The 11643-nt window shown below is 55.5% G+C and overlaps 1 protein-coding gene across 2 annotated transcripts in view; it reads right to left on the bottom strand.

Annotated features, from left to right (window-relative positions):
* ITPKB (inositol-trisphosphate 3-kinase B) overlaps positions 1-11643 on the bottom strand; it is an 87729-nt gene that overhangs the window by 40527 nt on the left and 35559 nt on the right. The gene's annotated exons all lie outside the window — the stretch shown is intronic.

Below are 11643 nucleotides of genomic sequence, written 5' to 3'. Positions count from 1 at the left end.
GCCCACCAGCTGGCGAGCAGGGAGGGGATGACAAAAGGGAGCTGGTTTGGTGTTTTGGGGTTTTTTTTGGTTTTGTTTTGTCTTGTTTTCTTTTCACCTGAGAGGAGTGCCCGCTGATTCAATCCATACAAACCCGAAATCATTCCTGTCCCAGAACGGGGATCTCTACGAGCCACTTTGGACAGAAAGTCCTTTCCACCACAGAGGAAGCTGGAAGCTCTCCTCCCCAGGGAGACAAGTGAATGCGTGAGGGTGTTTTAAGAGCCTCATGCTCTTAAAAGGACATCGTCAGAGGGCATTTCTTATGCTCTTCGTGGAGCACAGACCCAGAGATAAGAAGACCCAGGCAGAGAGGGTCTAAAGGCTTGCGTGGAGGCACAGCTGTGGGATCAGAGTCCAGAGGCATCGGGGCCACTGTGCTGCCCGTCAGGGGACCCCGCCTCTGGCCCTCCACCCCCCACATGCAGAGGTGGGTGCTGATTTGTGCTGAAAGACGGGACTCAGCCTCAGTCCTTCAACGGGAACAGCATCGTGAGAGAGGCACCCCCAAGTCCCCATCCTCAGGGATTACCTCTCCATGCCTAGATTTGTTGATGCCACTTTCAAAACTTGACGTGTCCCCTTGTCGCCCACAGGGTGTTTTTGTTTCCCAAGAGTTCAGCCTTCCAAAATCCAGCTCATGCTGTGCTCCACATTCAGGATGCTCGATGGGTCCACAGGCCCCAGCTCCTCACCCCCTCCCCGCCACTCCCCTACGTCCCACTCACCATTTCCCGGTCCCACCACATCGTCTTGGCCTTGGGCTGTGGGGTCTTTCCAATTGGAACCTTGTTTCCCTCCCTGTCCAGCCACAGGAGTCCAATGCGACACCGAACACCTGGCTGGACTGTCCCAGCTCCTGGGACACGTTCTGGGATAGCTGCTGGGGAGACTCCCAGCTCGCCTGGGGCTGAAGTCACCCCTCCCTGGCTGAGCCACACCGCCCTGCCCCTGCCCCTCCCGGGCCCCACAATCTGATTGCACAGCTCCCTGACCAGCGACACCTTCAGCTCCGCCACACACGGCAGGTCCTGGGGCTCGCCCGGCTGGAATGTTTAGCATGTACGAAGTATTCAGCTCAGTGTCTGTACAATGAACCAATGAGAAGTCCAAACACACTGTAGAAGCAAACAAACAAAAAATCCCCTTCTGGTTCTGAGGCTCTAGATCTGGGGGAGTGAGGGGCTGGCTTCGGAGCGCGAGGAGCATGGGGGGCAGCACGGGGGACGAGGTTCTCCCCGGGGGCAGAGGCACATGGGGTGATGGGGGGGCTGAGGACGGCGTGGGCAGCCGGTGAAGAGTGGAAAGCATGAGGACGCCAGCCCCAGAGGAGCAAGCTGCTGCTACGGAGTGAGGAACAGCCCGGCTGGCGAGCTCCGGGAGGCCCACGCGCACCATACAGCAGAGAACTTCCGGAGAACCCGAGGGAAAGCCAGCCCAGCAGGCGTCCCGACCGGTTTGTCTGCTGGGTCAGGGAGGCAGCGGAGGTGGGCGGCCAGGGGCCAGCTCTCAGAAGCATCTGCCCTGGGAGCAACAGCAGGGCTCTGCCGGCTGAAGGAGGTCTCCAAGTCTCCAGCCGCCTACTGGGCCTAATCTCATCTCTGGGCACCTCTGGTATTGACTGGAAAGGGGGTCACGGTTAGTTATCAACAGAAGGGGAAAATCCCTTCAGGTTCACAGAGATACAGTTACTGGACTCGGACCCCCTTAGAGCATCTCCTAGGCCAGAGCTGGGGAGCCACTCTGGATTCCGGGCGGAACTGGGGACAGATGCTAAAGGCTCAGCCCATCCAAGCTTCCTTCAGCTTGATGGGGAAACACAAAGCTCCCGCACTGCCCCTCCTTGCCCTCTGAGGGGCCAGACCTCCTCCAGCCTGCAGTGTGACGTGCCCTCTGCCCCAGCACAGACCTATACCAACATTAAAGCTCATTAAACCTATGGGCCGGGGAACTCTCCAAACCTCCCCAGCACTAAAAGGCTATCTCCAGGGCGTGCACCTCCTCTCTAACTAGCATTCCTTTTTGAAACGTAATAGGTAGCTATGCACAGTGTTGGAGGAGGCCATCCCAAAGGGCCTGGGTGTGTGTCCAGCCCTCCCGAGGCTTGTCCTGGGGTGCATGGTGACACCTGTCTGCTGTGACTCGATGAAGGCCCCCTGGAGCAGCCAGCCTCGGGCTGGGGTGCTGGAGTCCGAACCCGCGGGGAGCAGGAGGGCTTGGATGCAAAAAGGAATGACCTAAAAAAGGACTCTCTCCATAGCGTCATTTACACTTGGGCTGAAGCAAGCTCAGCGCGGAGCAAGGGGACCACCCTGGTCAAGAAGAGAAGGCAGAAACGAGGGCAGAATGCTGCCACATATTTCGGCCACGGGCCACAGAACCATGAGCTATCTGCAAAGAGAGCTCGTTCGGAGCCACAAGCGTACGGCTCCATCCTTGGATGAAAACAGACATCTCACTCCCTGCCCAAAGTGGGCTGAAAAGAGGGGCCAGGAGGGCCTGGGTCTCCTCCACCGCCAGCCCGTCACTCCCAGCTGCCCGGTTTCTGTTCTCCAGCTCGGGCACCAGCCTGGGGAGCAAACTGCCTGGTGTGCCCGGAACAGCTTTGTGCATGGAACCCACTGGCACACGAGCGAGCTCAGCGTTCCCTGAAGCTGCGGCCCCAGCAGATCCATGCACCCAGGGGCCTGGCCTGGTGCAGAGACGCTGGTGGGGCCTGGATGGCACGACAATCGCTCCTCAGCTTCAAGGCCCCTCGTGTGTGGCCCTCTGCTCAAGGCAATGCAGACTGAGGTCAAAAGACACGGTCCTGGCACTAACTTGGGGCACTCACCAACTCCCACAGGCATCTGGGGAGAGGGGAGAGCTGGTCCCACGAACCAGGCATCTGCCAGGACCAGCAGGTGAGTTTCTGCAACAACCTTTACCCCCTCGTAGCAAGAAACAGCAGAAAGCCTGCAACAAGCTTTCCTTAGGATAAACAGACCTAAAGTGGAAACCAAGTCTGGCCCAAGTCCAAGGCCAGGAAGGAAAAACATGGGCTCAGTGCTTCTGAGAGTTTTAACCCTTCTGACAGTGCTAAGCAGTGAACTGGAGTCCCTCTGCAATGGCAGGCCGGGCCAGTGACGTCACTATAACAGATCCCTGCAGCCCTTGGCGGGGGGGGGGGGGCAGGCAAGAACAGCCCCCTATCTGTGAGAGATGCAGTGCTGTACAGAGCTACTCCCGGAGACCCCAGCATCCGCCAGCCCAGTCCCATCTGTTCAGGGTCCCCTGTGAGACAAAGAGAAGTGTCCCCCCCCTCATTTTGCTATATTTGACATTAGATGGTAATAAGCCACGAGGGGAAGAGAGGAAAGGGACTCCACCCTGAGCTTTTATGCCAGAACGTCTCCTGTGCCTTTCCACCTGACATTCAGAAACCCAACCCACCCACAAGCCTCATCCCTGTCCTCCTCTCTGCCTGAGCCACAGACCACCCATGGAGTAGGTCCAACCACAGACACATGCTCTTGGGTGGGCTTGGGGATGGGGTCCAGAGGGAATGGTTTGAATGCGCTTTGCTCCCGCATGCCATCATCCAATCCCCCCCACACCCAAGTCCCCCCGACTTCACGGACATGCTCTCGACCCCCCGAGTTTGCGATCCGACCTCCTCGGGAAATGGTTCTGCGACTCGGTCAAAAACAGCCCTCTCCGAGCAGAGAGGTTTAGCTCTATGAAGATTCCTAAAGCCATCGGGATAGGTTTTCTTGCCAAGACATCTGACAACTGGCCTATTTTTAAAGTTCCAACCAATAATCTTTTAAAAGACACAGCCAAAGAGACAATGACCAAAAAAGTAATGGGGCCAATATGAGGTTTCTGTTTTCCAAACAAGCCAGAGTCTACCCATCCGGATAAATAATTTCCTCAGAGTGGTCCCCTTCGGAGGGTCCCAGTCCACGGAGCTGTGCTTACTCAAAACAGTTTAGCAAAGTCCTGTAGAAATAGCCTTTGGTTGACACAGAGTGTTGAGCATAATGTTTCTAAGCGTTTAACTGGCAGCCCTACTGTGTGCCTGGTTCCATTTAGGCCCCGGGGGGCATGGAGGTCAACCAAACACGGTCTTTCCCGGCAACATGCTCGGGGTAAAGAAGGGAGGAGGAAGGAAACACCAGATTTTTTGAACACGTACCAACCGGGCCGACAGCTTTCGATGTGTTGCCTTTAACTTGCACGCACGAAACTCCTCTTCAACGCAAAGGCTGAGATGGAGAGGGGCTAAGTACTTAGCCAGAGTCGCCCAACCTGGAAATGCCAGAGGAGGAGCTGGCCCGGGCTGCCACCCCTGGGGCTGCCCTCCCGCTACCGATGCCCTGCAGTGAGCAGGTCCCCTCCTGGGTGTGGGAAGGGCTGTCCTTCGGCTCAGGGCCACCCGTTGGCTCAGGGAAGCTCCATCCGCGTTGGGACCCAGGGCAGGGGATCGCCATGTGTCTGTCCGGCTCGGGGTCTGGCCTCCAAGCGCCTCCTGTTTATCCTTTCGTCAAGAGCATTTCGCAAGCCAGGTGGCAGGGAGAGCTTCTCCAGATAGGAAATAGGCCTCTTCTGCCCTATTTACGTAAACTTTGACCGATAGGCACTCCAACATATCCGCACATCCCTCACTTAGTCACACAGGGGACCAGCCGCCAAGACTGGCTTCTTACAGGTGCTGAAAGGCAGGAACAGCCCGAGTGTCTGTGGAGGGAGGGATGGGTGAACCACCCCACGGAATATTACTCAGCCTTGCCGAGGAAGGAGGCGCGACACCTGCTGTAACACGGAGGAACCTTGAGGACTTTGCGCTCAAAGGAGTATAACCCATCGTAAAAATAGATACCGTACGATCCCCCCGTAGGAGGCATGTCAAGTCAGTCACAGAGACAGGAAGGAATGGTGGTTCTCGGCGGGGGAGGGGCAGGGGAGCAGCTTCACGGGGACAGGGTTTCGGGGGGAAGACGACCAAGTCCTAGAGGTGGATGGTGGCCAGGGTTACACAACGATGTGAACGTACTCAGCACCACGGAAATGTGGTTTAAAATAGTAAATTTTAGCTTACGCATATTTTACAATTTTTAAAAAACTAGCATTCTCTTTGGGGTTAAGGATGCACTTTTTTCCCCCCAAAGTAACCGTAGACACTTTTGTAAGGTCGATTTCTTCTACTCTCTTCCCAGCCTCAGGCCATAAAGCCTCTGATGACAGTGGCCAGGCCGGGCTGTGGCTGAGCAGGTCCGGGGAGGGCTCGGCGTGTGCGGCATTCTAAAAGCAGCCCCAGGAAACCCCCCGAATGTTCACGAACGCCTCAGCCTGGGCCTTGAAACGAAGGCAGGAAGGGGAGGACTTAGAATAGCAGACCCCCCTCCACCACCTGCAAAGCAGCTTCTTGCCTAGTGCCTTTGGCCCGATTCAGAGCAGAGCCAATAATTTTAATGGAGGAACATGAGCAGACACCTGCTTGGCCGAAGACCAGTGTCTTCCAGAAAACTCTGTTCTCGAGAATGACCCAACACATCATAACGCCGTCATGCCAAGCACCCGGTATACGCTGCCGCCCTCTCTCCCCATTGTACTGGATGAGTTCAAGTTTCAAGAACCCCAAAAACCAAGCATGGAAGAGCAGGGGAAGCTGCACTAGCTTTCCGGGGCCCTCACCCTGAAGGCCGGAGTCGGCGGAAGCACTCCCAGGGCCCACCCGGCATCCCGTGCGCTGTGTTCTGGGCTCCAGGTACCTGTCGAAGCCCAAACGGGTGACTAACCGAGGGCCAGTGATGAACAATACCAGTCCTGGGGACACAGGGATAAAAGGCCTGCGAGGGGATTAGCATTTATCCAGGGCCTACTGTGTGCAAGGTGCTCTATCTTTATTTCTCACTGAGCCTTCACAACCCTGTGATCATCAGGTTTTTAAGAAGAAATCCAGGGGTGCCTGGGTGGCTCAGTCGTTAAGCGTCTGCCTTCAGCTCAGGGCGTGATCCCAGAGTGCTGGGATCGAGCCCCACATCGGGATCCTCCGCTGGGAGCTGGCTTCTTCCTCTCCCACTCCCCCTGCCTGTGTTCCCTCTCTCGCTGGCTGTCTCTCTCTCTCTCTCTGTCAAATAAATAAATGAAATCTTAAAAAAAAAAGAAAAGAAATTCAGCAACACGTCGCCGAGCAGTGGAGCTAGAATCTCCCCATGAATCACCTGACCCCAAAGTTTACACACTTTCTATGACACTGGGCTGCCCCTCAGAATGAGCTCTTTTGGGGTTTTTCTGTTTGCTTTGTTGTTTTATTTTGTTGGTTTTGGGGTTTTTTTTGGGGGGGGGTGGAATCCTGCTTGCCAGGCTTCCAAAGTTCTCCAAGTTTTCCGTAGGCCCTGGCCCAGACCAATTTTCCATCTGGGTAAAAAGAACATCATCCCAGGGCTATGTCCCAAGTCACATGAAATGGCGGGAAGAGATCTCATAAACACAAGTCCCAAAACCTCTTTAAATAAATAAGAAAGTGGAAATCACTTTTAAAGGGGTAAGCCACGACAGAAAGCATTCCGGCTCCCCAGCCTGGAATCCTTAACATAAACCAGTGGCGAGCCTCCCCAACCCTGTGCGGAGCAGCTGAGGCTGAGCTCGGCCTCCAAAGCCTACGTCCTCCTCCAGAGAGCCCGGCGCTCCGGGCAAAGCCTCATCGGACTGCCACCTGGCTTACTGTCAGGAGAGGGAGCCGGAGACGCCTGTCCTTCCAGAGACTTATCCTTGGGAGTAGAGTTATCAATGCCCAGAGTATACACGTAAATCTTCAGGTCTGTGGAATATGCTAACTTCTTTAACAGGAAGGAGGGAGGAGGGAGGGAGGGAGGGAGGGAGGGAGGGAGGGAGGAAGGAAGGAGAGAGAAAGGAAGGACGGAGGGGGGGATGGAGGGAGGGAGAGAGGGGAGGAAAGAAGGAGAGAGGGAGGAAGAGAGGAAGGAAGGAAGGAGGGAAGGAAGGAGGGAGGGAGGAGGGAGGGAGGAAGGAGGGAAGGAAGGAGGGAGGGAGGAGGGAGGGAAGGAAGGAGGGAGGGAGGAAGGAGGGAGGGAGGAAGGAGGGAAGGAATGAGGGAGGGAGGAGGGAAGGGAGGAGGGAGGGAGGGAGGAGGGAAGGAAGGAGGGAGGGAAACAGTCTCCACGAACCAACCCTGCTTTGTGTATTCTTACCAACATGAACACTGTCTTTCATTTCTCCTTTCCCTGTTTTCCCAACGAGCACCAACAACCAGCAGACAAAATCCCAAAAGCTGACTCTTGAGTCTGGGGCTATGGCCTTGTCCTCGGCTGGGGGAGGGGAGGGTCGGGGTGGGGGCGTGGGGGGGGGGGCGAGATCCCAGGCGAGCTGCTCGGGGGCCCAACTGTCACAGCGCCTGGCTGCTAAGGGAGCAAAGCAGCGTGCAGCATCTGGTCCTGGCTTGGGTGCTGCTTCTGTGTGGGGACCTTGGAGCCTGTCACAGCAGCACCCCATATCAGACGCTTCTGGGGACCTCCTGGGGGCAGACAGCAGGGAGTCCTGCTTGCTCAGAAGGGGACTGATGGGTGCTGGGCGGTGGTGGGACCCACTGAGCTAGCGCTCGGGCCCTGGGGCCCGTCCACCAAACTTCCCCCTGCCCCACCCCTCCCTGGCTGGCCTCACCTGAGCAGCTGCCCAGCGATGCTGAGCACACCAGGGGCGCAGAGATGACACACGCCGAGAGGCACGGGGCAGAATTCAATTTCTAGACTTGAGCACCACTTCCTATGTGGGTCTAGAGACCACTGCCTGCTCTCACCCAGCCTTTAACCGGGAGCCACTGTACGCAATCATACTGACAACATGCCCGTTACGCACCCCCCAACACACACGGGCACACGCGGGCACACACGCACGCACACGCACGCACGCACACACGCACACACACAACTGGTAACGGAAGTCTCAAAAACCAGGACTTAGCACCGTTTTGTGCTATTTTGTGCTAGAGGTCTAGTCTACTCACGGCATTAAAACTCACTGGCTGTGACCACGAATCCCGACCCCCTTTGGGGGGTCACGATCTATGGTTTTAACACTGCTGTGAAGGTTCCTGCAGCCGGTCCTACCTTTCTGAGCTAACCTCGTGGGCCGACATCACAGGTCAGACCAAACTTACACATCAGGGCGTTGGTTTCTAGCTCATTCCCCTGTTCTGGATAACACATTTCCCCGGGGAGCCCCACACTGGTGCTTCAAAGAGAATTCACAGGATCCAGTGGGCCTTGCCCCAGTGGGTTCCCACGGCACACATGGCTTGCTTTGTCTTTGAGGGCGGCCCTGGAAGACCACAACTGTGTGTTCACAGCACCACTGCTAGCAGCCTTTAAGGCAGCACGGAGGACGGGAGAAGAAGGATCAGAAGACTGAAGACGGGTAAATACTTGTCTCCCGTTTTTGCCAAATTGGACTCTGGAAGCTTCTGCCTGGCTGGATTACAGAACAAGTGATTTGTGAACATTTACAGACAGAGCAGAAATCACTAACAGTCTAAATGGGTTCAGTAAGGAAAAGTCTCAACAAACCAACCTCATTTCTTCTCCTGGGGCAAGCTATAAAACCAGAAAGAATGCCACAGAGAATGTGTTTAAATCTCCTTGAGTTGCATGAAAAAACAGACATAAATCTGCATCAGAGTGGGGCTGAACAACTTCTAAGGCATCTGAGCTATACTCTGGAGGCTGCTGATCATGGACCTTTCGTTAGGAACCTTGTGGAATGCTTCTCTGAAGACCCTAGAAGGTTCCTTCCTGAGTCTAATCCTGGTCAACCTCTCTATCGATGACTTCTCTGATGTATGAATGAGCAGCCACAGTCCTGCTTGGGGCCGAGTGCCTTTACTCATAACTGATAAGGGCACCAGCTGGACACACACACAGCCCTTCACAGTGCTACCAAGGATGTGCACACACCTCACCTCGTTCAAGCCTCCAAGGCACGTCTCATTACGTCTCATTATGTTCACTTTGCAGTCGAAGAAACTCAGGATTTCTCGGCCTCTGCCAGGCTGACATTTTGCGATGGAGGAATTCTTTGCTCCTCTGCACACTGGAAAAGGTTAGCATAGCCGCATCCCTCACCTCGCCTGACAAAATGCCAGCAGCACTCCCCTTACAGCTGTGATGGAAAAAAAGGTCTCCAGATATGGTCGAATATCCTGGGGGAGGGGAGCAAAATCGCCCCAGCTGAAACCCACTGGCTTGGTCAAGGTCCAGAGTTAAAAAGGTGCTGGACCAGTTTCTGAATTCAAGTCTCAATTCTTCCTACGCTCTCAAAAAAGCCAGGAGGGATAGTAAATGTTATGAATAGTAGGAACCAAGAATCAAAACTATCTTGATTGAAGTGCTAGGCCAACATCAATAACAAAAGAGGCCAGAGGTCCATAATTTGATTTTAAAAATCTCCTATCAGGCAAAGTCAGGCTGATGCCGGTGTGGCAGTATTTAGGGACGAAAGACTGCAGGGGAAGGGAGGGTCAGCCTCGAGCTCATGGGCAGCAGTCCTGGCATCTCCCCCCCTCCCCCCAGCCCCTCCTCACCTGCAGCAGTCGACCCCCAGACAGCTGCAGACCCCTCACTTCCCTTGGAGAACCTGCCTCTGCCCCAGCCTCGCCCTGCCCTTCCGAGGAGCCCGCTGTGCAGTAAACTGGCAGACAGATGGCAGGAAGGAAGACAGGGGACAGGGGGGGAGGGGCCTGGGGAGAAGCATGGGAGGGGAGTGGAGAAGCCTGGGCAGGGCCCACAACACGGGGTGAGACCCACAGGCACCTCGGGGAGGATAAGGACAAAGCAAGGAAGAGGGGAGGGGGGAGGAAATGCAAGGGGGCCCAGACCAGGAAGAGGAGGACAGAAGGAGGCAGACCAGGGGGAGGCTGGCCTCTCCCTGGCCTCCTTCCCAGCCCCTGATACTCATTCCCACCCGTACTGTTGCCCTTCCCCCACTCGTTCCGCTCCTCACCCAGAGCATGTGCTGAGCCCAATACCCGCCCACGAACGTCCCCATCTGGGAGTGTCTGGAATCCGATACACTTGGTTAAAATCCTGGCTCGACCCGTTAGTGTGATTTGGGGCCAATTATTTAATCTCTCAGAGCCCCAGTTTCCGTATCTAGGAAAGGAGTATAATAATATCACCCTCCTAGTTCTGCTCAGGGGATTAAACGCGAACTAGATCTGCTCGGGGCAAGTGCGCGCTGGTAGCTAGAATCAGTTATGATGGGAGACCCTGGGCCACCCGGGACCGTGTGTCACTACCCCAAACGCCAGCCCCCACCTGGGACAAGGTGAAGGCTCAGAGAAGGCAGGCCTGGGCCCAGACTGTCTCTTCTCTTGCCTGAGCACACCATTTTCTCGTTGGGAGCGTGCGCTGCTACCGTTTCTCAGAGTCTCTTCGGTGACAAAGTGACCATTAAAGATGATGGACTCCCTCCAGAGAATTCAGTGCCGGCAACAGCAATGAGAAAAATCAACAACACGAAAGGTTAACATCCGGTGAGGGCTCTGAGGAGTTTCTAAGTATTTGTTAACTGACTAAGGTCACAGAATCTCAGAGCTGAGACACCGCGGAGGCAATGTGGTCTGGGCCTCCCGGGGAGGCCTGAGTACTGCAGGCAGCCCCCCACCGGCTTCAGGGGGGCTGGACGCCACCTGTGCCCACTCCCAGGAAAATATCCCAGCCATGGGTCACACTCGGTGGTGCCAGTGTCCTACAGGAAGGACGGGGACAATGTCCCTAATTAAAGAGAGGACATATCCCGATGTTCATTCACCCAGGCCTTCTGGGAAAAAACCATACACTAAACAAAGTGGCTCGCTCGCATTCAGAGGTGTTATTGTCGGAGAGCAACAAAATATGGCTCATCGAACCAGAAAACACGGGCAAACGCAACTGAAAGCTGGTAGGTCCAGGAACAAATCCACTGAATTCAGGCTGTGTGTCTGTCACAACTTGCTTAACCTTTTGGGATCTGTTTCCTGGTCTGACAGATGACGGAGATCGACGCAAGGCGTGATGCATTTAGTCTTTGGCGAACAGTCAACAAATGTGAAGTGTCTCCCCCCCCCCCCCCGCCCCAAGCAAGCAAATCTGAAACTATCCCAAGTACACAGTGCAGAAAACGTGAGAAAGAGAATGTCCCCCTTTCGGGCAAGCGAGCGCTGCAAAGGAGAGCTGGTCAGTGAGGGGAACGGTTTCCTCCTCTTGCCACCCCCCTGCCTAAAGTCAGGCAGGGGGGTCCCTCTGCACCTGAGTCCCCAACTCAGCAAACCAAGGCTGCCATGAACATGCCCAGGACCAGCCATGCCCCATGCCAGGGCACTGGTGACCTCACACAGCTCTGAGGGGCTAGGACAGAGGGGTGACGGGCTCTCCAGCCTTCCCTCCCCACACTGAGTGATCAAGGGGGACAGTAACCACCAAAACCAAGTTCCAAAGGAAAGGTAGAATTTGCTGATGTGGCCAGCCCCTGCTATGCATTACCCCCCAAAAGTGCCTTCCCCACGCCCACGAAAGCTGAGCATCTCTCCAGAGATCACACCAGGGGAGGGTTCTCGGACTCTCTGTC

This window comes from Ursus arctos, unplaced genomic scaffold, assembly GCF_023065955.2.
Source record: "Ursus arctos isolate Adak ecotype North America unplaced genomic scaffold, UrsArc2.0 scaffold_2, whole genome shotgun sequence".
In the NCBI taxonomy this organism is placed as follows: domain Eukaryota; kingdom Metazoa; phylum Chordata; class Mammalia; order Carnivora; family Ursidae; genus Ursus; species Ursus arctos.
This window is presented reverse-complemented; position numbering and strand designations above follow the sequence as displayed.